Source organism: Rattus norvegicus, chromosome 19 (assembly GCF_021556685.1).
Source record: "Rattus norvegicus strain SHRSP/BbbUtx chromosome 19, alternate assembly SHRSP_T2T, whole genome shotgun sequence".
Classification (NCBI taxonomy): domain Eukaryota; kingdom Metazoa; phylum Chordata; class Mammalia; order Rodentia; family Muridae; genus Rattus; species Rattus norvegicus.
Genome location: NC_141552.1, coordinates 24,178,753 through 24,203,959, shown reverse-complemented (window position 1 = coordinate 24,203,959; position 25,207 = coordinate 24,178,753). Strand labels below are relative to the sequence as shown.

The 25,207-nt window shown below is 46.0% G+C and overlaps 1 protein-coding gene and 1 long non-coding RNA gene across 2 annotated transcripts in view; both read left to right on the top strand.

The window, feature by feature from the left end:
- LOC134483599 (disks large homolog 5-like) overlaps window positions 1–25,207 on the top strand; it is a 124,854-nt gene that overhangs the window by 77,902 nt on the left and 21,745 nt on the right. The window lies entirely within an intron of this gene.
- Window positions 292–22,391, top strand: LOC147999192 (uncharacterized). The gene is made up of 3 exons (XR_015644301.1): window positions 292–411; window positions 15,316–15,404; window positions 17,940–22,391. It is a non-coding gene; the product is annotated as an uncharacterized LOC147999192 (long non-coding RNA).

The window sequence follows — 25,207 nt, the reverse complement described above, 5'->3', positions numbered from 1 at the left end:
GACCTATGCTATGGGTTAAGGGGCACAGAAAGGCCACCTCGAGCACAGGGGTCAGTCACCTCTTTCACAAACAAGGCAAAAGGTCAATGCTCTCAGCTCTGGGAGCCTAAAGGGCTCTGTGGCTCCTAAGCCCTGCAGCTGCAGCCAGAAGCAGCACTGAACAGGATGTAAATGCTGAGGATGGCGATGTCAATAAAACTTTATTTACAAAACCAAATTGGTGGTGGTGCTGGTGGTGGTGGTGGTGGTGGTGGTGGTGGTGGTGGTGGTGGTTGCGGACTGGTTCATTTCAAAGCATGCTGGAGTGGCATGGCCACTGAGCATCGGGAAACACAGAAAGGAATGCGACCGGACGAAGGGCTCCCAACACACTAGACGTTGACCTTTGGCACTGGAACAGGGTCCCTGAAGGTAAGTCTGGACAGTCAGATAAGGTAAGTACATTTTATTACAAGGAAATGGGACAAGATAAATCTTCTTTTCATCTTGCTATGCTTAAGCATCTTTAAGAGTGCAGGGAATTCATGTCTATCAGTCTGGTTTAGAAAAGTGTTTAGAGACAGCAAGAGTACACTCCTTGGTTCCCTGACGAGGGTTCCAGGGATTCTGATATCTGGGTCAAAGTGAAAGTTAAGGTGAAAAAGGCTGTCAGGCAGGGCAAAAAGATTCCAATTTCTGGTCTCTTTGGGCTTTAATTTTTACTGTGTTCAAGGCCATGAATGCACACAGGGTAATAACGAACACAGAACAAGAAGCTAGAGCTTCATTAAGACAAAACGAAAGTAAAAGTTTTGCCCTCTGCACCACTGCCTGAAGCAGGTTTTTCTAAGTCGTTTCCTGAGGATGGCATGTTGACCATTAGATTCACACGATGATGATGACAAATTCACCTGCTTTTTCTTTTCCTATACTTAGGCTAGCATCGATTCAAGGTGTGGCCCAACCGACTTATTATAAAGGATGATACTGGTTGGTTGAAAAAGGTAGTAGCTTTCTATGAACAATGTATTAAGTTTTTATGTATATTAAAATTAACATTGGAAAGAACAATGGTAGGAGAGGAAGCTGGAGGACAACTGCTGCAAATGCTTGCTTTTGAAAATGCTAATGAAGAGTACAGGAGAGCATTATTACCTATAAAGGAGGCTGGGGATATTAATGCTTATATGAAAGCATGCAAGGGTATCTTTTCTGAAAATGGAAAGATGCATATTTGGCATGTATTGATCCAGATAGAGTTATTAAATTATGTTTAAATACTCTTGAATATCCTACAGGCACTTTCGCTCAGGATGAGTTGCCTTTAGAATGGGTTTATATTAAATAAAACTTTAACCAAACATTAACAAATTATGAGGAACAAATTTCTTTAATCATTCAGCAAGGCATACAAAGACCTGTTACTCTGTGGGGATATGATTGTGCTGCTATTGTTTTCCCATTAAGCAAAGATAAAGGGGAATATTTAATGCAGATGTCTGAGGTTTTTCAATTAGCCATGATTTCTTACACTGGAAATATTGAATTTCATCCTCCCCATAGTAAATTGTGGGATTGCTTTAAAAAACAAAAAAAATTTTGATAAATACACTAATTTCTGTTGATCCATTACCATCAGCCTTTACTGTGTTTACAGACGGCTCTAAGACCAAGATGGCTTATTGGACCAAAGATTAATTTTGGGGACAAGAATCTTCTTTTGGGTCAGTACAACAAAATGAATTATTAGCGGTAATTAATGTATTCCAGGATTTTACTCATGATGTAAAAATATTATAGCTGAGTCCGCTTATGTTGTAGGAGTAGTACAGAATATTGAGACTGCTATTGTTTCTACATCTAAGCCTATATTAAATGTTATTCTCACATATTAAAGGCCTATTGTTATTATGAAACTCTAGAATATTCATTACACATACTAGATCACATTCAAAATTTCCAGAATCTTTAACACTTGGCAATCATATGGTAGATCAATTAGTGGCATTTGCTACCCTAGAAGAACACAGTCATAATCATGCCAATACAGGATATTTACATATTAAATATAAGCTTCCCTATTCTCAAGCCAAACAAATTATTGCTAATTGTCCTATGTGTCAGTCTTCACGTATAAAATGTATTCCATCTCAAATTAATCCCAGAAGGATGCAACTTAATACATCGTGTCAGATCGATATAACCCATATTTCTGAGTTTGGTCGCCTTTCACATATAGATGTAAGCATAGATAATTTTTCAAAATTTGTGTGGGCTACACCATTGCCAGGAGTACGCACTGCTCATGTTATACAGCATCTATTGGAAACGTCTGCTGTTATGGGACCGCCTTCTAAAATTAAAATTGATAATGGACCAACATATATTTCTTATCAATATAAACAATTTTGTCAATGATATCATATTGTACATATTACTGGTACAGAACACAATACACAAGGACAAGCTTTTGTTGAAAGAATTCACCATACCCTGAAATGACAAATTATAAAATTAAAAAGGGGGAAAAGAGATGGCCTTATTCAACCTGAATGGAGTTTGCAGACCAGTCCCAGAGCTATATTGGCACAAGCATTATACGTTATTAATTTTCTTAATTTACCACAAGGTGAAGTTATATCAATAGCCGATAGACACTTTGTTGAACTTCCCCCCAGAAGGCATGGAACAGACAGTATGGATAAAAATTGTCCGGGATGCTGAATGGCAGGAAGGGACATCATTGTATATAGGGGAGAGGGTTTTGTCTCATTACAGGATGGGAGACTATTCTGGTTACCCGGGAGATGGATCCAAGCACAGAATAATAAGAACTGCTCCCTACCCTCAAAGGAATCCAGTTAAACCAGTTACATTTTCTCCTGATGGATGTTCTCAGGAGATGAGGAGGTGTCCTCCATTACTGAGGCCCTGGCTTCTCTTAGTGTCCACAAACAACAATGGATAAGGATCTGTGCAGTGACAACCCTATTACCTGTGGGGTCAGGTGAAGCGATTAAGCACTGAAAGGAATAATTTTGTCCCCTTCAGGAAAGTCCTTTACTGCTGAGCACTTATTCTTAGCAATGTGTGTTTTACTCATGGTTTCTTCTGCTGCGGCCAATGCCAGTTATCGGGCTTATATTGCTTATCATGATGAAATCCTACTACTTTTGTGTTAGTAAATATATGGAAAATGACACAGAACATGATTGGGAGTTAATTCAAGCCTATTTAGAGGGTAATGAAGTGCTTCAAAAGTAATTAATGCCTTGAAATATGATGTTCGAATGTCTTTTGGTAAACAGCTAGAAGATACTACCCCTATGGAAATAGCGAAATTATTGGCTGATCAATTGACAGGATTAGATCCCAAGGCTTGGCTTCAAAGGATTTTCCATAGCATGGGAGGAGCTAGTTTTGCCATAATCTTATGTACATTATGTATTATGTTGCTTTATTTTTACATGAGGTCCTACAAGGACCTTTAGCTATGTTATGTAAAGTGTTACTTTAAAACAAAAGAAAAAAGAAGGAATTGTTAAGACATAGAGATGCAGCTCCCAGGCAGGGTCAAGAAAGGCCTGGTGACAGATTCAAGTAGGGGCTGGAATGCCGCCCTGGAGAAGAAAATGTTTTTCTCACTTGGCCTTAAATTATGTTCTGCTGTGTCCCGTTTCTGTGGAAGTGGTTCTAATGCTCTCTTGGTAATGGTGAGTATATTTTGATTATAATTAGAGAGGTGATTTGTTATATGAATATTTTGAGAAGAAGCTTTTGTTTATTCATCTTTCTTTGTTTAATCTTCCCTCATTGTTCCTGGTATCCTGGGAATAATGATCTTATGGTATCTTGACACAATGAAAATTGTAGTAATGCATATTCTTAGCTTAATAAGGATTGATAAAGCTTGCAACTGCGTGTAGTTTCTTCTGCCTTTGCTCTGCACCCCCTGTCCTGGGGGTATGCGACCATACCCAGGGCCCCAACTCACTAGACATTGACAATGGGTCACCACACAAAACACAGAAGCATCTACCTTAGTCAAAAATGGACATTTTATTGAATGCATACACTAACACTGATTGATCACATCAATAGCTAAGGTACTAGGGGCAGATCCGTGGCCCAAAATACATTCCTCTAAACCTATAAAGAAAGAAAGAAAGAAAGAAAGAAAGAAAGAAAGAAAGAAAGAAAGAAAGAAAGAAAGAAAGGAAGGAAGGAAGAAGAAAAAACACAAAAAACTTAAGCTTCTCATAGGAACTTCGCAGGAAGTGTTGTCTGGCGGTCAGTTCTGATTAGGCCATTTTAGATGAAACAGTGCATAGTGACCCTTAATGTGATGGGCCCTATATAAAGCTTTTTGCAATATTGGAATTTTAACAAACCTCATCCAGAACATACAGCAGAGGCAAGGATGTGATCACCATGTCCTTGCTCTCTATCAGGTTATTTTTCTGTGTCCTTGATTGTCAGGCATAGACAGCAACAATCTGAAATAGCTGGTAGACATGGAACAAAGTGGCTAAAACTATAGTTGTGGGTTGCACACCTCAACTGTCAATGGCTAATGCTGTCCTCAGAGACCTCGGAGGCCCCTCTTGTAAGACTGTCTATTGGAAATGGAAGCACTGACTTCAAAGTGAACCGGGCCAGCCAGGGAGAGGGCAACATGGATACGTGAGACCCTGTCTAAAACCAGCACAAAAACCAACCCTTCATTCAAAGCATCATCTATTAATTCTTTATTATTTACCACTTTCTCCCTACCAGCCTTTCAGTCTGGAATGGTAGAAAAGGACTGGGAATGTTCCTTCTATTCTAAGGACCTTGATCTCTCTTTCCTTAGGTCCACATTAAGAACACATGCAAATGGGTATCACCATCTGAACAACTTAGTATCATCTACTCAGTATATCTAGCCTAACACTGTGCTATGACAATCTCAAGCTTCCTTGAGTTTCGCTGACCTAGCAAGAAGTATGAAGTACTGAGGCCAACCCCAGTGATCCTTTCAAGAGGTTGGAAGAAAGCCATGAGAGATGCTCCACTTCTTTGTCCTTAGATTAAATCACATTGTCACAATGTGGGTGGACTATTTAACCAGACATGTTTCTCCCAACCCCACCTTTCTGAGTTCAGATCATGGCAGAATTCATGCCCCACCAACCTAGATATTGAGTTTAGTGATATGTAATTATTATTTAAACCTATGTATTAAATTTTGTCATTTTGTTAATTTTTGTGGTTTTCACAGTCTTCTTTGATTAACTTTCCAAGTTTTATTAATTGATCCCCTGTGTTCTCTGGTATTTTGTCCTTCCCTTCAAACTAAAGTATTCCTTTTAGGATCCTCTACAGAGCTGTCTTACTGGTTACTCATATTTTGTTAAATTTATTTTTAGTGTGCATTAGTCAGCACAGTAGCTGTGCAGCTGCCTGCCCTCCATGGTACCAGATCTACTTTCCAAACAATAACGCTAACTCTTACAGGCTGTGTAGCATCTTGGCTGCTCTTTGTTCCCCTTGGACAGCCCTCAGGACCAGGCTCTCCTCTCCCTTAACCATGGCTGCTGTCCTCTTCCTCTCTCCTCTCCATCACACACGTTCTTCCTTTATTCTCTGGTAGCTTCTTCCTCCTTCTTCCCTCCTCATGATCCTCTCTAGCAAAGCCCTCAGAAACTCACCTCCCCCATCTCTCTGCTGTGCAGCTGTTGGCTTTGGCTTCTTTATAATCACAGTTAACTGGGAGCAGGGTCAGTTATTTGGGGTTAACCAGTCTTGGTTTTACAAATTAGCAGCAGTGGTGGTTTGACATTCTCACCTAGGAGAGCCTATGCCTTTCTACCCCAGTTCCAACTCACCTCAGGCCCGGGCCTTCCCCCCATCCACTTCCCACGGAGCAGGGAGAGAAGCACCCACTAGAAATAAAAGGGAAGCCCTTGGTCCTGCCAAGAGTGAACCCCCAGTGAAAGGGATTGTTGGGGGGAGGGCGGTAATGGGAGGAGGATGAGGAGGGGAACACCCATAGAGAAGGGGAGGGGGGGTTAGGGGGATGTTTCCCTGGAAACCCAGAAAGGTAATAACAATTGAAATGTAAATAAGAAATACCCATTTAATAAAGATGGAGAAAAAAGAGAAAAGTGTCACACATTTAAAACAGAAGAATATGGACCCTAATTTTAAAGCACAGCTCTGTCAATTAACTATATCTTTAAGGAAGCTCAGAAAATCAGGCCAAACAATATTTTCTCGGTTTATGTATCTGTAATGTCACATAAATAATAATCTTCGTTTCTTGCTATTGTGGGGGGAATTAAATAGTTAATATGTAATCATGGAAATTTTCAAGTACCATCCATTTTTCTGTTCATTAAATCAATCTTCCTCATTTCATTGATCAAGTATGTATGTTTTCTTTTCATAATTACATGTATAATAAAACCAGCATAAAAACCTTCAGAATTGTATAAGCTTTCACTTTAACAAATTAAATTAGTTGTTCTTTGTATTTCTGCTGAACATTTAAATGTTCTTTATATGTCCCAATGCGAGTTTATTAGGTACCTATAAACTTTAAACTCTTTGCCTGAGAGCATGAGTACTATTTAATTATATAGTAACTACATTCAGGCTGTCTTTGTATTAGAACCAATTATAACAGACTCTAAGAAAAATTACTATTGCGTAAAAGTTTGTGTGTGTATGAGTGTGAGTGTCTGTGTGTGTGTGAGTGTGTGTGTCTGTGTGTGTGTGTGTGTGTGTGCAGCACATGACCAAACAACTTTCAGGAGCCATTTCTCTCCTTCTGTCATGTGGGTCCCAGGATGTAACCCAGATGTTTGACTTTGGCAATAAATAATATTACCAACTAAATAAATAAATAAACAAACAAAAAACAAGCCACCAATCAACTTTAAAAGTAAAGGCCAGAAGTTCACAGAATAGTAGCATTGGCCTTACCATATCATTTCTTTGGGGATGGGAAAATTAATGTTCTGAAATCCATGACTTTCAGGAATTGTGATATTCATGGAAATTCAATTCCTTTGCAGATGCTTCAGTTGTTGTGGCCAATTGCTAGAAAGGTCAACTTAAGCTTGCAGGACCCCCACCATCCCTCCCCCTGCCTCCACAGAAAGCTCAAAAGACACTGCCCAGAACTTACTCCACATTCCTGAGAACCACTTTCTTTGTCCATCATTTCTTTGAGATGAAAGGTCAGACTCCTTCACCCTAGTCTCTCCACAATCGACATCCCCCCTCCCAAAACACTTCTAAGACTGGAAAACATGTCTTAGGATGTATCTGCCAGACTCGGGCTGAGACAAACTAGGGCACTGGTTGTCACTACAACACTGGTGACATCACAGAGGATGCCAGAACTCTCTAGGAGACAATAGAGTGTCATAGAAGGGACAGCTGATGTCACGGGGAGCAGACATTGCCTCCCTGCTAATGTTCTCCCTGTACTGAGCATAAGCTGAGGTGTCCTTTCCAGGAGACTTTCCCGGGGCAGAGCCACTGAGCATCTCCTGCTTCCAAAGCCAAATTTTCCTCAAGGCTTGATTATAAAAACCTTAGTAATTCCTATGCATCTAAATGAATGTTTCCTTCCAAATCCTGCCCAAAAATGTCTCATCCTAACTCAAATTATCCTCCTTCACCAATATTAGCCATTAAAAATTCCTGAGAAATAATACCAGTTTGAATATGCACTCAAAATGTTCTCCTGTCTTATTATGTACAGGTGCTTGAAATCACATCAAGAAATAGACTGCATGGAAGGTTGCAATATGGGTGTGTGTTAGGGGAACACTCATGAAGCCTTGTGCTTAGCATTCAACGGTTGCCACAAAATTCCTTAGGAGGAAGACTTGAAATCATTATGGTGCTAGAAACAGTGTGGAGGCCAGTTGGCAGAGGAAAGTGAAACATTAGAGCCACCAGTGAAGGCTCCTGTTGGGCCCTACCTTGGTGTTTCCCTCCAGCCTCGCTGAGCCTTTCAGCCTGCTATAGCAAGAAATTGTTTACACCTTTGACAGCTGCTCTTAGCCCCTGATTTGGGGCTGGGATTTTCCATGGCACCCTTCCTCCCCACTGAGCTTTCCTGCTTCTTATTTTTAAGAAGCTGTTTATGCCCCTGATTGGGCTGGAATTTTCACCACACAGACTTGTCCTATTTTCCTGGTTGGGGATTTTCACCTGCCTTGTTGTTTTTCCACAGCTTTTGCCTCTGGTATATAAGGAGATCTCAGTAAAGCCTTGGTGGCACTGGCTAAAAAGGGGTGACCCGTGTACGTGTTTTCTTTCAACCCCACAAACCTACACCCAATATTCACACACTGTCGGCGCAGGCACTGACAACAGGTATCACAATAGAAACTAGTAACTAGATTTAACCAAACTATCACATTAATGCTATGTTTGGTGGTATTTTTTGCCCTCTTAGGACCTGGAAGAGGCTTGGGGTTTTCTAATCCTACTCATAATTTTTTAATCTTCCCAACACTATGTGCTTTGTTCTGTTAATGCTAACAGCGGCATCCAATACCTAGGATATTTTCTACTGACATGTGTGACGTGAGACAAAACAGTCCCTGTCATCCCTCACCTGAATAAACTTCCTTAGCGGACAGTGTAGTTGGAGGGTCCTTCTTTCCTCTCCAAGATCGAGAAACATTTCCAGTCTTCAGACAAGTGTGTCAGCCATTGTCCAGTGACTGTCTAGAGATGTCCACAATGTCAGCTGAGTGAGGGCAGCGCAGGGCAGGGCAGGGCAGGGGATTGGGGGAGGGCAGGGCAGGACTGGGCAGTGGTTTGGGGCAGGGCAGGGGTTTGGGGCAGGGCACAGCAGGGCATTGGGGCAGAGCATTGGGGCGGGGCAGAGCATTGGGGCGGGGCAGGGCAGGGCATTGGGGCAGGGCATTGGGGTGGGGCAGGGCAGGGCAGGGCAGGGCATTGGGGCGGGGCAGGGCATTGGGGCGGGGCGGGGCGGGGCGGGGCAGGGCAGGGGATTGGGACAGAGTCCATGAGATGTCAGTAGGCAACAGGCCAGCTGGGGCTAGTGTGGGTACAGGGCTTCTTGTGTGGGTGTGAGAGGAGGAAATTAGGAATGGTCAGATTCTGATGTACCATATAGGCGGGAAGGAGCTTAGACCATCTCAGTGCCATATAGGGACATTGTAGACCCTGATGGGCAGTGTGGGGATGGTAGGGTCCCATATAGTGCTCTCTGCAGGTGTCAGGAGAGCATACAGTGGCTCTGTGAGACTTATGACAATCAGGCAGGCACTGGTGTAAGTCAGAATCATGGGACAAGCCCTGTGTGCAGCCTGGTTTTGGGACATTCCCAGGTGCCCCATGGACTGCAAATTAAAGGCAAAGGACACAGGGAAGCCAGCAATTCCCAAGCACAGGACATAAATACCTGTAGATCTTTCTAGAATTTCCATAGACTATCTGTCACTAGTCCTCATTATAGAAGGCACCAACATTCTGCCCTCTACTTCAACTTGGTGAGACAGCTATTCTAACTCCAGCAGAAAGGCCTCAGGGAAGACAGTAAGAAGTCGCAGGTGACACCTTTTACTATTGAAACAGGATCTTCCTATGGAGCCCAGAGTGGCCGTAGGGTCCTAATGCTCCTGCCTCACAGTGACTAGAATTCCAATCCACCCTCAAGAGCAGTTGATTCATCGCTAGATCAGACTAAGACATCTAAGGCCCCAGGGTGCTAGGATTACCAGGGTCCTAGTAAGTTTCTGCAGCCTAAATTACAACCTGAGTCGGTGCTGCTATTTGGGACACCGCCTGATGCCCAGTGACATCACACCTTGGAACTCTTTGTCAAGCATAAGCTGTTATGGGAATGAAGTGCCCACACAATAAAAACTGGACTGAATACTCCTAGGTCAAGAATCCCCTGTTGGAAATGCCTTGGACCGCAAATTTTTAAATTCTAGATCCTCCTGGCTTTTAGAAGATTTATAAATACAAAAAAAGAAAGATGGGCATAATAATTTAAGCCAGTGATCCCAGTCATGGGAAACTGAGTCAGGGTGATGGAAGACTGTAAGTTCCAGGGCAACCTGTGTTTCAAGAAAAAAAAAAGGCATGGTGAAGATTCCACTCAAGTAGAAAACAAAAGGGTTTCACATGGGCCTTGCCATCCACTGGTCAGCACTCTCATCACCACAGCCACAGGCAGACACTGGGGAACATTTCCCACTGTCTCTCTTTGGGATGCAATCCACCCCATGATTCTATGTGAGGAATCCCCCAAAGGTTGCATCATGTGAAGGACCTAGAAAGTTCCAGGATTGGGAGAATTTAGGAGTTTATGATTAGGGATGATCTACAGCTGTGGCAAAGCCTTTTCCCAGCACATGGCAGCCCTAGGTTTGTCCCCAACAGTAAAAATAAAATCCCCCAAAATAATTCAAACAAAATGTCTTGAAGCCTGCGCACTGACCAGTCTCCTCAAAAGTGCGCAGGAACCTGGGTCCACATTTAGGACCCAGCACGGCCTCTGTGACCCGTGAGAAGGGATCTAATATGGGAATTAGTACAGTATGACTTATCCTTGTGGATACCTTTGGTGACAATAACCACCTGACCCCTGAAAACCCATCTACCTGGGGGGCTCAGCACTCATGTCACCCAAAAAGCCCAGATGTCAGCATGGGCAGGTGGTGAAGAAAGTTTGTCTCTCGTGAACATCAGTTGCTGCTCCTGATCTGACTCTATCCTCAGGAGACAATGTCACTCCAGAAAGTGTGGGTGTCAACGGCTCTTCCCAGGCCAAGGCTGGAATACTGCTTAAGTTCCACAATGCACAGCAGTGCTCACTCTAGAGCTAAATGTTCTACAGCTGAAAGGGGTGGGTGCTCTGCTGGCCACGCCCCTCCCCTGCAGTATTTAGTGCACTCAGAGTGGTGCTTCAGATGTGAGGGACTTCTTGAGGCTACTCCCATGGAGAATGGCAGATTCAGCAGAACGGGGCACAGGGTGAGTTCAGAGCACAGCTGGGAGGAATTTAGGGATGCCAAGCCATGACTAAGACCAGATCCTAGGCTGACAGGCACTTGAGCTGGAGAACTGGCATCCAAAGTGTGACTGCCTGAATTCCTCTTAGACCAAAAGCCCTGGATCTGAGCTACTTTGGTGCGTGCTCCTAAGTGGGGTCCCAGACACAGCTCAGAATTGGGGCTGTGCATGGACTTTGGTGCTGGCAGCAGGTGGCTTAGCCATAAAGTGCCGAGCTTTCCCATCTGTGCCCACTCAAACTCCTCTGTTTCATTTTAGGTGTGTTTGGTATAGTTTTGAGACAGGGTATCTTGTAGCAGCCCAACTCGCTTTGAGCAACAATGTAACATAAAAATAACCTTGAGTTCAAGATCCTCCAACCCCTCTGTCCCAAGTCCTGGAATTAAGACCTCCAGCTGTGACCATTTTACTGTAGCATAGGATCCATCTGTATTAGAGTGAGCTTTGGAAATACTGGAGCTCCGACTGTTCCTTAGAATTCAGGTTTCCTTAATTCTTAGCAGGAGTTTTGTGATGATGCTGATGAGAGAGTCAGGAGTTACACTGGGAGAGGTAACAGTCCTGGCAGCCCTGAGTGCTCAGTGAAAGTCAAGACAGAAGCCTGCTGATTAGCACCTGAGTGAAAGTGGGAGGATTCAGAGTTCAAGAACAGACTCAGTTACATACCTAAGACAATATTGCAATACTTTTGTTTCACTTTTGGCTTGTTTTCTTTGAGACAAGATGTTAATTTATAGCCCTGGCTGTCCTGGAAATCACAATGTCTCTACCTCCCAAGGGATGGAATTAAAGGCATGTGCCAACATGCACTGCCACTAATTAATTTTTAATTAAACATGCTGGCACAATCCAGTAATCACAGTGCTTAAGAGGCCGAGGCAGGCAGATATCTGGCTTCCTGACAAGTCTGATCTACAGAGAGCATGTCAGAATAGCCAGGGCCAAACAGAGAAACCCTGTCTCAAAAAATAAACAACAAAATGAATTTGTTTTAAAGAAGAGAGGAACTATTTAACAGAATTAGAGGCAGAGAACCAAAAGGTAATGGGCAGTGCAGAGTCTAGCTTCTGAGATGAAACTGGACACCATGGGGTTAGGGTGGGGATTCTCATCTTGGACTGGGAGACAGAGGGTGACTTCAGGCATGGAAGGCTCAGTCAGTCATTAGTCAGGATTCTCAATCAAGAGGGTGTTGTAAGATCCAAAATGTGTGAGCAGTGTTCTGCATGAGACTAGAAGAACCTGCCTACCTATACAAAACAGCCAATGAAGAGTAATCACAAGCATATGTCTGGAGGTCCACAAGAGGTTAACGTCCACCTTAGTGTGGATTATTCAGAGCACAGCTGGAGAGGAGTAGAAGAGCTGATGGTGGCTGAGGCAGGAGAGGAGTTCAGGTGTGAATTTGAGCCAGTAAAGGAGCTTGTAGGTTGGGCAGAGCAATGAGAGGTCTAACAGCATAGCTGTTGAGATCCTTCAGATTAATTTGTCTTAAGATCCTCATGCCATAGCCAAGGACAGGAATAGATCTGACTATTGGGTGGCTGGGCTCACATAGCCCAACAGGTTTGGCCTTGCATCTGTGAGATTCCAAGTGTCTCCCTTTAGACACAGCCATGGAGAAGGTGTAGCAGTGAAGGTGCAGATGGCTTTGCAACGCTTGGCTTATGGTGTTGAGTACTTCATGCTCCACAGAGCTAGGAAATGTCCTAGAAGCCAGGGAGGCTGAGCATGAGGAAGACAGGTCTCTGGGAGAGAGAAATGATAACCAAAGTCACTAAGAACTTCCTGAATCACAGTGTCTGTTAACCATATATTTTATTTACTTATTTTTATGGGCCTGAGTGTTTCACCTAATAAATGCTTGTGCACCATGTGGTATGTCTGGTGCCCGTGAAGTCCAGAGTGATTCCCTAGAATTGCAATTACAGGTTAATAGGAGCCACCATGTGGACACTGGGAACTGAACCTTGGTCTTCTGCTCTTAGCCACTAAACCAACCATCTCTTCAGCACCACCCCCCAATTGTATGGTCATTAAGATTTAACCATTTGGCCTTCAGTATTTGAATTAATACAGATGTGACAAGAGTTATAGTTAACATGGTGGTTCAGGTATAGACAGGCAGGCATCTCATTGTATACAAAATATGAATCCTTCCTTCCTTCCTTTCTTTCTTTCACTCCTTTCTTTCTTTCTTTCTTTCTTTCTTTCTTTCTTTCTTTCTTTCCTTTCCTTTTCCTTTCTTTCTTTCTTTCTTTCTTTCTTTCTTATTTCTTTCTCTTTTTGTTTTATTCTTGGAGACAGTGTTGTTTTTTGTGTAGCTGACCTGGAATTAGCTCTGTAGAGGAAGCTGGCCTAGAATTCAGAAATCTGTCTGCCTCTGCCTCCCAAGTGTTAGGATCAAAGGCCTGTGCCACCACCACCACACATCCTTCTGTTTAAAGGAAAAATGTAGTCTTACAGGGCAGCATGAGTTTAGCCCCGGTATAGACATTTTCCTAGGCCTCAGGAGCTGTAGAGTTCATGAAGGATTTGCTGCCTTCCCCTTTAGCCTGGCTAACTATGAGAGCTGCACACCCATGGGTGTTTGCTTCACAAGAGTCTGGAGGATGAGGGTCACAGGCTGAGGTAACTGTGTAGAGCAAAGGATGCCTGGTGAAGGTCAAGTGGGTAAAATGCTGAAATGCTGAGAGAAGAGGCCTATGGTAGGCGCCTCCTACACCTGAGACTTCCAACCCCAAAAAGCAGGGGGTAGAGAGTGAGGATGCACAGTGCACACAGGTCAGGAAAAGGCCATGTTCCTGAAGCCTCCATGAGTGGTGAGCAGGCTCTGGGGCACCATGAGGGAAATCAGGAGCTTCTGCACTTTGTAGAATTACAGGGTTCCATGTTTCACATGCCCATGATTTGCCCCCTACTGCAGGGAGAAGCCAACACCAGAAGCCTCCAGCTCCCAGCCCTGCTTTTGCCATGTAGGCTTATCCAGAAAGAGCTTGGAAGTCCCTGGACCTGGAGTCTCAGGTGGTTGTGAGCCACCTGACCCTGGTGCTGGAGACTGAACTCAAGTCTTCTGCAAGAGCAGCAAAGACCTGTGCGCTGCCTGGCCCAGCCAGGGCTGTGAAATGGTGTTTATTTTCATGCTGAACAAGCCCAACAACAGTTTAGGTCCCTAGAAGCCACATAAACCTGGATGCAGTAGTGTCTGTCATCCAGCCCTTCCCACAGGGAGATAGGAGCCTAAAGTGGACAGTCTCTAGGATTAGGGGGAAGGGCTAGCCTAGCATACACAGCCATGGAGGAGAGGTAGAAGGTGAGGACCTGTGCTCAGGTTGTCCCTGACCTTTACACAGGCACATGAGCACCTGTACTCACAGAAACGCCATACAGACATACGTGAAAAAGGAAATAAAAACAAACAACATTGAAAATACAATATACTGGGGCTGGAGGGATGGCTCAGTGGTTAAGACCACTGACTGCTCTTCCAGAGGATCTGAGTTCAATCCCCAGCAACCACGCATTGTGTCTCTTAACCATTTTTACTCTCATATACTACCCTCTACTGTTGTGTCTGAAAACAGGGACAGCGTACTCAGATGGACAAAATAAATAGTTTTTTAAAATCCTTTTCTTAAAAAAAAAAAAAACTCTTCTGTGACACATGATCATTGTGTGATTCCAAATGTCGCTAAGTCAGTAAAGTCCTATTGCTACATGGTCCACCAGTTGTGTCAGCCTGGTTGTAGAATGGCACAGTTGAAAAGTTGCTGGTCACAGTGATCAGGCAGCCTAGAAAGCTCACCATGTGCAGAGAAGGCTGTGCTGTGTCCTAGTCCTCTACCCCACACTGCCCCTCATCCCTACGAACAGAGCAAAAAGAACAGATGAGGAATGTTCCAGGATTCTTTCCTCTTTGATTGCCTTACTAACCTAGCCCTGTGCTACATGTAACCTTGTCACATCCTCTGTCCCATCCCTAAGCTCTCATACCTGTCAGATGAGACAGGGATCTTGCTTTGGGGGGAAGCTCTGGTCCCTCTCTGTCCTAACAGTCTCTGAGCCATCGCTGAAAGAGAGTCCTCTGAGGATTGAGGGATGTCCATAGCCAGTGCTCTGACTTCCAGGAAGGTTTGAGGAAGGTGGTCCTCTTCTTGTGGTGCCTCTAGTAGGAGCAGCCCACACTTGGGCCCAGCTCCCACTGTCAGAAAAAGGAGGGTGGCTCTGGTCTTTGCACAGCTCTCTAGCTGAATGAACAGTGCATCTCTCCTCTCTCTCTTGCAGGAAGTCTCCAGTCTCTGGTGCAGGTGCTGTTCCCAAGACAAAGGAAAGGAAAGTGCTAAGTGAGGGTTCCCGGGATCCTTTAAAACATTGTATGTATTGTCTTCATTAATGTTTCTGTTTAATTTTTTATTCCATGTGTATTGATCTCATTGTAGGGGTGTGCATTCCAAAGCATGAGTGTTGAAGGTAGAGGAAAAAGCATGGGAGTCACTTTATCCTACCATGCGGGGTCCCAGGCTCTGAACTGGGTCATTGAGCTTCTTTACAAAGAGCTTTCATGCTGAATTTCTTGCTGGCTCTGATTTCAGGGAGAGCATCTCATAGAGCCCAGACTGGCCAGTAAACTACTGATCATCCTACCTCAAGCATTGCCATCTACTTCATGAAAGGTTGAGTTATTGACATGAGGAACTGGGGATGGGCAGAGGTGCATGACTGAGGCTATCTCTGCTCAGTGGCATGCCTTTGGGGACAGATAGTTTTCATCACTGAGGTGTCATTTGAGTGCAGTACTCCTCTGGAGAGATGGAGTCTCTTTGGCCAGGGCATCAGGTTCTCCAGACAGGACTTGAAGGTGGAGGTCTGGAGGCCAGGCCTGCATTCCTCTTCAGAAGCTGCAGTCCCCACTCTGGACAGTGCTATAGCACAGGGTCACATATCCAGTTCCACCCTGAGACCTGCTGAGTCACATGCAGGTTGTGCTGAGAAGCAAACTGGGGTCTCCTGCAAGGGCAGTGAGTGCCTCTCAACCACTTACTCATGCTTTCCTTAATTGTACACTCGAAGTGGGGCGGGCATGACACATGTGGGGGTCAAACACAAATCAAGGGAGTTTTTTCTCTTTTTGTATCAGAGAGGGCCTGAGGATCAAACTCAAGCTCTCAGGATTGACAGTGATGCCTGGACCTGGTGCGTTCAGGGTAGGGGATGAGGGTTTAGTCCTAGGGATGGAGCCCAGGACCTCACATATGCTAGGCAAGTGCCTAATCACTGAGCTACATCCCCAGCAGATGTTGGTTGCAAGAGAACTTGGGCCCTCACCATGCCAAAGGAGCACTCTATGACTTAGTGGCCCCAGCCTGGTAGTCTTGTTTGTAACCTCTGCTGTGTTTGCATGCTGCCTGAGCTTATTAATATAGCCACATCCTCAGGGTGACAAAAACTTCATGGAGACTCCCACTGTCAGATACCTGAAGACAGGTTTCAAAGAGAACAGGTAACCAGTGCAGAAGTCTCACAGTGTTCGTGTGAAGTACATGGAATATAAGTCCTAGATGACAGAATGCTCAGAACACTGGTGTCCCCACTGTTGGAAGTAACCAGGACCACAGATCCCAGTCTTTCATCACACCTGAAGACCCCTAGCTGGCATGGTGGCACATACTTCTCATCCCAACACTTGGGAGGCTTAGTCAGGAGAATCTCCTGAGAACAGGAGTAGGAGGACAGCCTGGCCAACCCATCAGGTGTTACCTGCAGGTCTAGTTCCAGACATAATCCTAGCATGCAGTCATCCCCGGCCATGCAGGGAAAGCATCATGGCACACCAGGAAGCCAGTGAGGCCCATGTTGCTTGACTGGGCAGCTACTTGTTAGCCATAAGGACTAGGGCTCAGAGTGCCCAGAGGCTGTGAGACTGAGGGTTTCAAGGACCCAGCAGCAGGCCAGATGGTCTCAGCCTGGACTCGATACTGAAGAAGGAAGGAGCCCTGAGTCCTGGGCCAAAGCTGTTAGTAGCCCCATGACCTGGGCTGCTGGTGGCTGCTGGGGTCAGGAGCAGTGTCTTGGTGGGTCCTGCTGTGGTGAGAGAGAGCAGCAGAACTTCTGGAGGACAGAGAGGGAGCAAAATAGAATGGGAAGCCAGTGTAGAGATCTCAGAGTGTTTGTGTGAAGCAGAGCTAGGAAATGGGTTGCAGGGGCAGGGGAGTAGCAGGCTGTGCCTGTAGAGATGAGTCAGCCCAAGGGAGGAGTTGTCAGAGACCAGCAGCATGGGGTAGGGGAATATCTCCGGGGAGGGGCTCCTGTCCCTCCAGGACAGTCTCCATCAGAGACTGAAGGGCTGGGCCTGAGAGGGGAATTAGGGATGAGGGAGAGACTGGAGAGATGTGGGAAAAGAATGCACCTAGGAGTGAAGCAGGGCCCCCAATGTGGGATGGCTGAGGCCCGACAGAGTTGGATGTTGCTGATCCTACATTAGGCCAGGCCAGAGGGCCGAAGCTCCAGCAGCCAGAAAGGAAGCCAAAGTGTCTGAGGAGGCCTGCATCAGATTGAGTCTCATGAGGGTCCCACCAATGGCCAAGGCAGGATTTGTTGAAAGCAAGGTTGTGGGTATAATTGTTCTCACCTCGGAAGGGAATAGGTGGCCATGGGTCTCACAGGTACTGATGGTGCAGGGACAGGAGACCTATGGACTGACCTCATTGCCACAGGGCGGCTGAAGTCTCTTGTTGCCTTCAGTTAGTTGTTGTATTAACTTGGTAGCTTCATTTCTTGAGAAGCTTGGGTGGATGAGGTGTAGAGGAAGAAGGTCCAGCTGAGAGGAGGGATCCAGAGTGTTCCATGGTTGGCAAACAGGTTCTGAGATCTGGCCTGTGCACTCATGCCCATGTAACTGTTTGTCTTAGCTGCAGGCTCAAGAGGGTTGAACTGACCCAGGATCAAACACCACATGTGCCCTGTGTTTTCCAAGCTTTCTCATGGTTGCAAGCTCTGGGCGAACTCACATGGACTTTTCCATCATTCCCTGAGCTCTAGGTGACTCGGATGGATCATGGAGAGATCTCTAAGCCTATGCCAGCACAGCAGTGACATCATGGCAGTGTCCTCTAGGGTTCCAGGACTGGATCTTTTTTTTTCTTTCTCTGCTGATATAAGGAATAAGACATCCTATAAAACAAGGCCAAGCCTTCCTAGAGTTGAAGCCCAGAACACACAAGACTCCCCCAGGGATGGGCCCATCCAAGAAGGTGTGGGATGTTTTGTGGCTTAGGTTGTTTCACGGTGAGTGAGAAGTGTCTAAGACGCACACATGTAGCTGCTTGGGAGCTGGGGAGGTCATGGGACCCCCTAGATCTGATTCTGCAGATGACTGTGAACATCCATGTGCTGGGATCTGAACTCTGGTCCTCAATCCCTGAGCCATTCCACTGGCCCCTGGCTTTCCCTTCCTAGAATGTTTCTGTATTTCCTCCTACTTGATGCCTTGATGCTGGCTCCTAGCCCAATGGCCTATATACAAGATGAATTCTATAAATGTCTTATAAACACTAAGTATCCTGTGAAGGGTACTAGTGCCCTGTTCATAACAGGAAGGCTGAGGAATCCAGTCTGCAACAAAGAGAAGGCCGGGTGCTTTTCCTGTCATTCAGCATGAAGGGCCAGTCCTGCTTTTCACTGCAGGGTCCTGGTTATGCTATGGGTCTTCCTGGTGCAGCAGTCGTATCCTATGACACACGATGTGTCTCCTGCAGGAGGAAGAGTGGTCGAGTCACAGTACCTGCAATATGACAAGAAAACGAAAAAGGTGATGAAGTCCTTGACTCCCAGAACCACAGGAAGTGGGTGAGGTGAAGGGCAAGTAGGGAGACAGTGGAATCCTGGAGGACACTGTTGTGGCCTTTACCAGGTGCCTCTGTGACATCCAGTCTTGGACACAGGGATGAGTCTGGGTATCTAGCATCAGCCTATGTCAGTCTCCATGGTCTACGGCCCCTGCACCTCTTCACTGCTCCTCTTGCTTTGGAGACCTCAATTTTGCCAAGCCTTTTCTTCAGGACCATCCCCTGAATCATCCAGTGGCTCCCAAGAGACAGGCACTGACAGCAGACATTTGGTATGGATCACAGGCGAAATTGTCATGGGGCTTTTGCCATCCTACCCAGAATGCTGTGAAAGGCCCCACTTTGGTGGCGTTCACTTCTGGAATGTCCTGTGTGATAGTTTCAGCTGTGAATAACAAGGCTAGCAGTTTCTACTGCTGCCCACACAGGCCTCCAGCTCCCTGAAAGCTGCAGTGCTCACCTAGAAGGGAAGCACATTCAGGACAGGGAGAGCCCTGAGGAGCTCAGTCAGCTTCCTGGTCATCCCTGCAGGGACACCTCACCCCTGCAGTGTGGTCATCCCCGCAGTGACACCTCACCACTGCAGTGTGTGGTCATCCCCGCAGTGACACCTCACCCCTGCAGTGTGTGGTCACCTCTGCAGTGACACCTCACCCCTACAGTGGGTGGTCATCCCCTGAGTGACGCCTCACCCCTGCAGTGTGTGGTCATCCCTGCGGTGACACCTCACCCCTGCACTGTGTGGTCATCCCTGCAGTGATGCCTCACCCCTGCAGTGCAGACCTTTGGGCCTGTGGCCTTCAGGTTCCAGATTATCTGTTAAACTCCGTTCATAATCAGAATGTTTTGTGATCAGCCTCTGCCTGGACTGTACTCCAAGAAGAGTTCAAGGGTTTCTGTGGCAACATCTAGTGATCAAGCCTTAGCAAAAGGATTCCCACATCACCCTGCAGGCAGATTCCCATAGTCATCCCTAGTCCATTTAAGCTGCTGCTGAAGATGCCTTGAAGGCATAACCACAGCGACCCCGTGTGTTCAGAGGTGATGTTTTCGTTCAGGAACCTGATGCTGAGTCTTCTCCTAACCCAGCAGGCGGTCCCTGCATCAGGCTGGAGTCTTGAGTTTCTGTGTTGTCCTGATACCACCTGCTGTGTTCTCCTGGGGCAGAATGGATCTCAGAAGGTCTGGGCCAGTCTCACTGGTTGAGGATTCTTGCAAGGCCTCATCTCCAATTCCTGAGGGAAGGTGTAGGTTAGGAGAATGCCTGGATTTGAAATTCAGTGTTTTCAGATTTCAGAATTGGATGAGGGGAACTCAGCATGTGCATGTGTCCATGTCTCTGTATGCATGCACATGCAGGCCAGGGATGGACACCAGCAACCTTCCTCAGTCACCCTATGCCTCTCACACAAAGGAGCACTCACACAGAAGCTGTGGCTCACAGATGAGGCTGGTCAGGCTTAGAGTCCCAGAGATTCTTCTGCTGTGCTTCAAAACTTGAATGTGTGTGTGTGTGTGTGTGTGTGTGTGTGTGTGTGTGTGTGTGTGTGAGAGAGAGAGAGAGAGAGAGAGAGAGAGAGAGAGAGAGAGAGAGAGATTCTACCAGCTTGTACAACCATGCATGCACATATGGATGCCAGAGGGAAATATCCGGTGACTTCCTTTTGGAACAGGGTCCTAATCAACTATCAGGTCTCTATATCTTAATATGTAGCAGGGGTCCCAGCGTGAGCATAGCCAGGGCATACACATGCTTGGCTGTCAGGCAGGCAAGAGGCAGAGATCTTGTTCTATTTTTCATGGTTAATGCTCTTAGTGCCCTTGAGGGCCTGGCTGACACCTGCCTGGAGACTGCTGGATCTGATGCTGGCCTAGACAGCCAGGGCTATTGATGATGGATGTCCAAAGTGGCCCTCATTCTTGGCAAACTTCTCTCTTCTAGTCTAAATGTGCTTGAGTGTTTAATGCAAGGACTGGGTTTTAGTTTTCCTCTTCCATCCTGCTGCCTCCTTGTTTCTTCAGCGGGTCACCTGCCCTAGTGATGAAAGAGAAGTGTGTGAACCACAGCACCACCCTCCCATGCTTCTGCTTGCTGGTCTGTGGTATCTGTTGATGTAGAACCGTTCCTGTGGCGGTCCTGTTGCTGTTTGTGAGTTTTGAGGATTTACGCCAGTGTAGTAATGTGCATAGTCATCCTGGGAAACACCACAGGAAGTTGGTCCCCAGGTTTCAGCACACAGAAGCACAGGCCAGAAGAGATGCCCAGGTGTTGAAGGAGGTCCGGTAGATGTGCTGTTAGTTTCCTGTGTCTGATGCATGATTGTCCCTTGCTTAATAAAATGTATACACAAAACTCTTTAAGTGTCCCACTGACCTCGGAGAAAGAACATCAGTGGGAAGATGGCTTTGAACTCTTAACTCCCTGTTCCTTTCCTCATAACAGGTTTCTGTAGCAACCAAAGGAGAGAAGCCACCTGAGGGAAGGAAGTCCAAGACAGTGCCTAGGAGCAGAAGTAGGGTCTGGCTGTAGAGGGGACAAGTGGCTGGGTATAGGGACTCTAGGATCAGAAAAGAGGTTGCCTGGCATCTCCCACAGCAACGAAGACAGTCACGCATAGTCATGCTCAAAGGCCAGTCTGATCCACACAGCCCCTCATTTCCCAGGCGATTATAGATGGTGTCAGGTAGCAGTTGAAAACTGCCATCATGCCATCAGGGCATGATTCAAGTGTTTATTAAGGTATCATGGCATCAAGAGTATATGAGGACATAGCCATATGTACACAGAACGACTTGCAGATCCAGAGAGCAGGGAGGGAATAGTCAGGAGCTCCTGCTTGCTGCTGCCTTAGGGGTTCTACAGAAATCCCAGTGGCACTTGGGAAGTGGAGGCCATATCAATTCGGGATTGTGGCCACATGGGGAGATTGAGACCAGCCATGTGCTGTGGCATCAGAACACTGTACAGCGATGACAAAATGGAACATAAAACACTGGTTGGCCAGCTTTGATACTGCTGACTCCTGACGTGGCCAGGGGCCATCCGGTTCACCAAAGGCTCAGCCAACAGTTGTCTCTCCACTCACCAAAAGTCAAAGAGTGGCCCAGCTCCACAACCAAATGTGTGCCCACATTGCAATGACTCCGGTACTGTTTCACCTCAGCTGCGGAGATCTCAGGATCCATGAGTGTCCAGCACGCACACACCCGAAAGAGACAGTCTTAGGGGTCGTAGGCAGCACTGACAGTGGTGAGCCTCTGCCTCACGGCTCAACGGCCCTGACCTTGGCATTGTTTGGGCACAAGAGAGCAAAGTGATGGGGACAGACAACCTGCAGTCTACCATGCTGGAAGGGCATGACTAACACTGATTGATCTCATCCATGTGACTACTGAAGCTTTTCCCGCTCTCTGTAGTGGTGACCTTACAGAAACCATGCACACCCGGTTTAGACTGTATTAAAGTAGCCACCATTTCAGGGTTCCCTGCATTAATAAACTACACCTATTTAAATGAATTCAGTGTTCCTGTGGTTTGAGTCCAGACCCCTTGACACCAGATCTTCCCTTCTGCAGCACGTGGGAAAAAGGCTAAGTTTAGGAAAGGTGACGTCTTGTCATAAGTTGTGTGACAAGAGGGATGGAGAATGATCCCTTGTGATAAGAATCAAGGTTTCCTCTGTGGTATTTAGGTCTATACTGGCCCTGTGCAACAGCTTCAAGAACCCATTTCTGATTTTCCTTGGGATTCCCGTGATGATGCACTCAGACATGATTGGAAACAACCAAAACGGTGGTCAGACTTGATTTATAAAATGTAGGTAACATTGCAAACTTAAGTTGTAGGATATTTGATCATATTGTCATCCCTAATATTGTGTTATTTACTTAGAAAAATACCTTCTGGCTGTGTAGTTCAGCACTAGCACCAATATTTCACCCCTAAGCTATTTTTGTTTGTTTGTTTGTTTGTTTGTTTTTTGTTTTTGTTTTTGGATGAACAAGTACTTTCCTATTTTGTGGCCCAGCCCTAGCTCTTACTTCTTTGCACAGTCATAGAGAGCCCTCAAACATATACTCAGACAAAGCCAGGGGAGTGTATAAAAGGGCCTAAGGCAATACCACATAATGACATTGAAAGTGGGCTCTCTTCTTGATCCACGCCTCCAGCTCTCCTGACATCTACATGAATTATAACTCCTAATGCAGTGTAAATGATGTCTGCGCTATTGCTAAAGGAATCATGAGAATAACAACTCTAAACATCCCACCATGGATAGAATTTGTGGAAAGAGGTGACTGGCAGCCAACAAGAGGGCTCTACAGTTAAAGGGGCTTGCTGTCAAGTCTGATGAGCTTGACTCAATCCCCAGGACCCACGTGGTAAAAAGGAGAGAACCAAGGGCCAAGCTGTCGTCTGGCTTCCACTCATGTGCTTACATGTATGTGAGTATATATGTATATGTCTGTATGTACGTGTGGATATGAATGTGTGTATGCATGTATTTGTATACGTGTATATGTATATGTGTGTATATGTCTGTCTATATGTGTGTATAGGTGTATTTGTATGTGTGTATATGTATTGTATGTGTGTATGTGTGTATGTATATGTGTATGAGTGTATGCATGTATGTGTGTATGTGTGTATATGTGTGTATGTGTGTGTGTATGCATGTAGGTGTGTATATATGTGTGTGTGAGCATGAATGTGTATAGTCATGTATATGCATGTGTTTTCAGGTATGTGTATTCGTGTATATGTACGAATGTATGTGTGTATATGTATGTATGGACACACAAACACACACAATGTTAAAACATAAAAAGCTCCTTGGAGTATTCACCGTGCCTGGATAAGTGGTGACCATGTGGGGGAAACACATGTCCATGTAAGCACACCTGTTCACATGCGCTGAGCAATGCCCAGCCTGGACTTGAGCTCACTACCTGCCCAACAATGAGTTTCTGCCCACCTGGTCTTCTCAGAGCCAGGCGACGATTGTTCCTGCCATTCCAGTTCTGTTCCAGTTTCTCATGCCACAAACCTTCTAGCTTGAATCTCACCTACTGACGCAGGAACCTAACAGCCTCCAACCCAGTGAAGTAAGTAAACTTCTTCCTGACATCCTCAGGCTTGGTGTCCCCATGAGTCACAGGGAGGAAGGATGGCATGCACCAAGGAGAAGGGCCATGGGCAAGGAAGACAGGATCATAAGTCAGTCATCACTGACACCAGCAAAGTGTGTGCTTCAGAGCTGGCTCTGCTCACTCTTGTCCCAGTGGCAGGACTTAAGAGTGGTGCATACCTGTCACCCAGCACTCAGAGACGTCTGACGCCCAAGAACCAGGAGTTCATGGCCATCTTAACTAATGGTGAGTTCAAAGCCAGCCTGGGCTGCATGAGACTCAGTCTCAAAGCAGGCAAGGAGGAACTTGCTATATTTGAGCAAGGAAGCTGCCATCCTCCTGGGTTCTAAACATTCACTGCAATACAGAAAGATGCTAGGGCTAGTGTGGCAGAAAGTAGGAGACAGAGAAGCCAGGTTAACCCTCACTAATCTCCTCATGCTGTGTGAGCTATGAGTAGATGGTGCCCTATACACTGTGGACAGGATGGTCTCTCAGACGGTTCAGAAAGCCATGGAGGACTCCAGCAATTCTCCACTTGGGTGTCACTTGAGTCTTATACGTGTGTGTTTACAAGCCAAAACATAAAATCCATAGGTGACTGTGTGAATTCAACATGGCCCAGCCATGTGCTGGAATATTATTCAGCCTTACATAGGATTCAGATTCTGACCCTTGAACAGGAATGAGAATGGTAGCCATTCTCCTAAGTCAGACCTCTAGGCAGTGCAAAAACAAACTAATACTGTATGACACCACTGAGGGCAGCAGTGTCACCAATTATATAAAGACAGAAAGCAGGAAGGTTTACAGAGCCCCAGGGGTGACACGGGGTGGGGAGGTTGGAGGGTAGGTGTGTAAGTGGGACTGAGCCTCAGAGGAATCAGACATGGCTGCAGAATATGCATGTGGCTGCCTCCCATACCTGTGGGTGCTGCCTCCTCAGAAAGGCAAATACAGCAAAATAATGGAACAGAGGGGACAGGCTCTGACCTCCTGTAGACACACAAAAATGATGTGACAGAATGTGCACACTGCTGCCTTGCTGCAGGAGCAGTTGAGCTTCCAGAAGGGTTGAAAGAGGCTGGAAGGGCTGAGCATGGCACTGAGTTCAAGGACATAGCTTTAGGTCCTGGGGAACTTAGGGTGCCCTGGCCCCATCCCGCTGATACTGAGGGACACAGCTGACATTCAGGGTGATG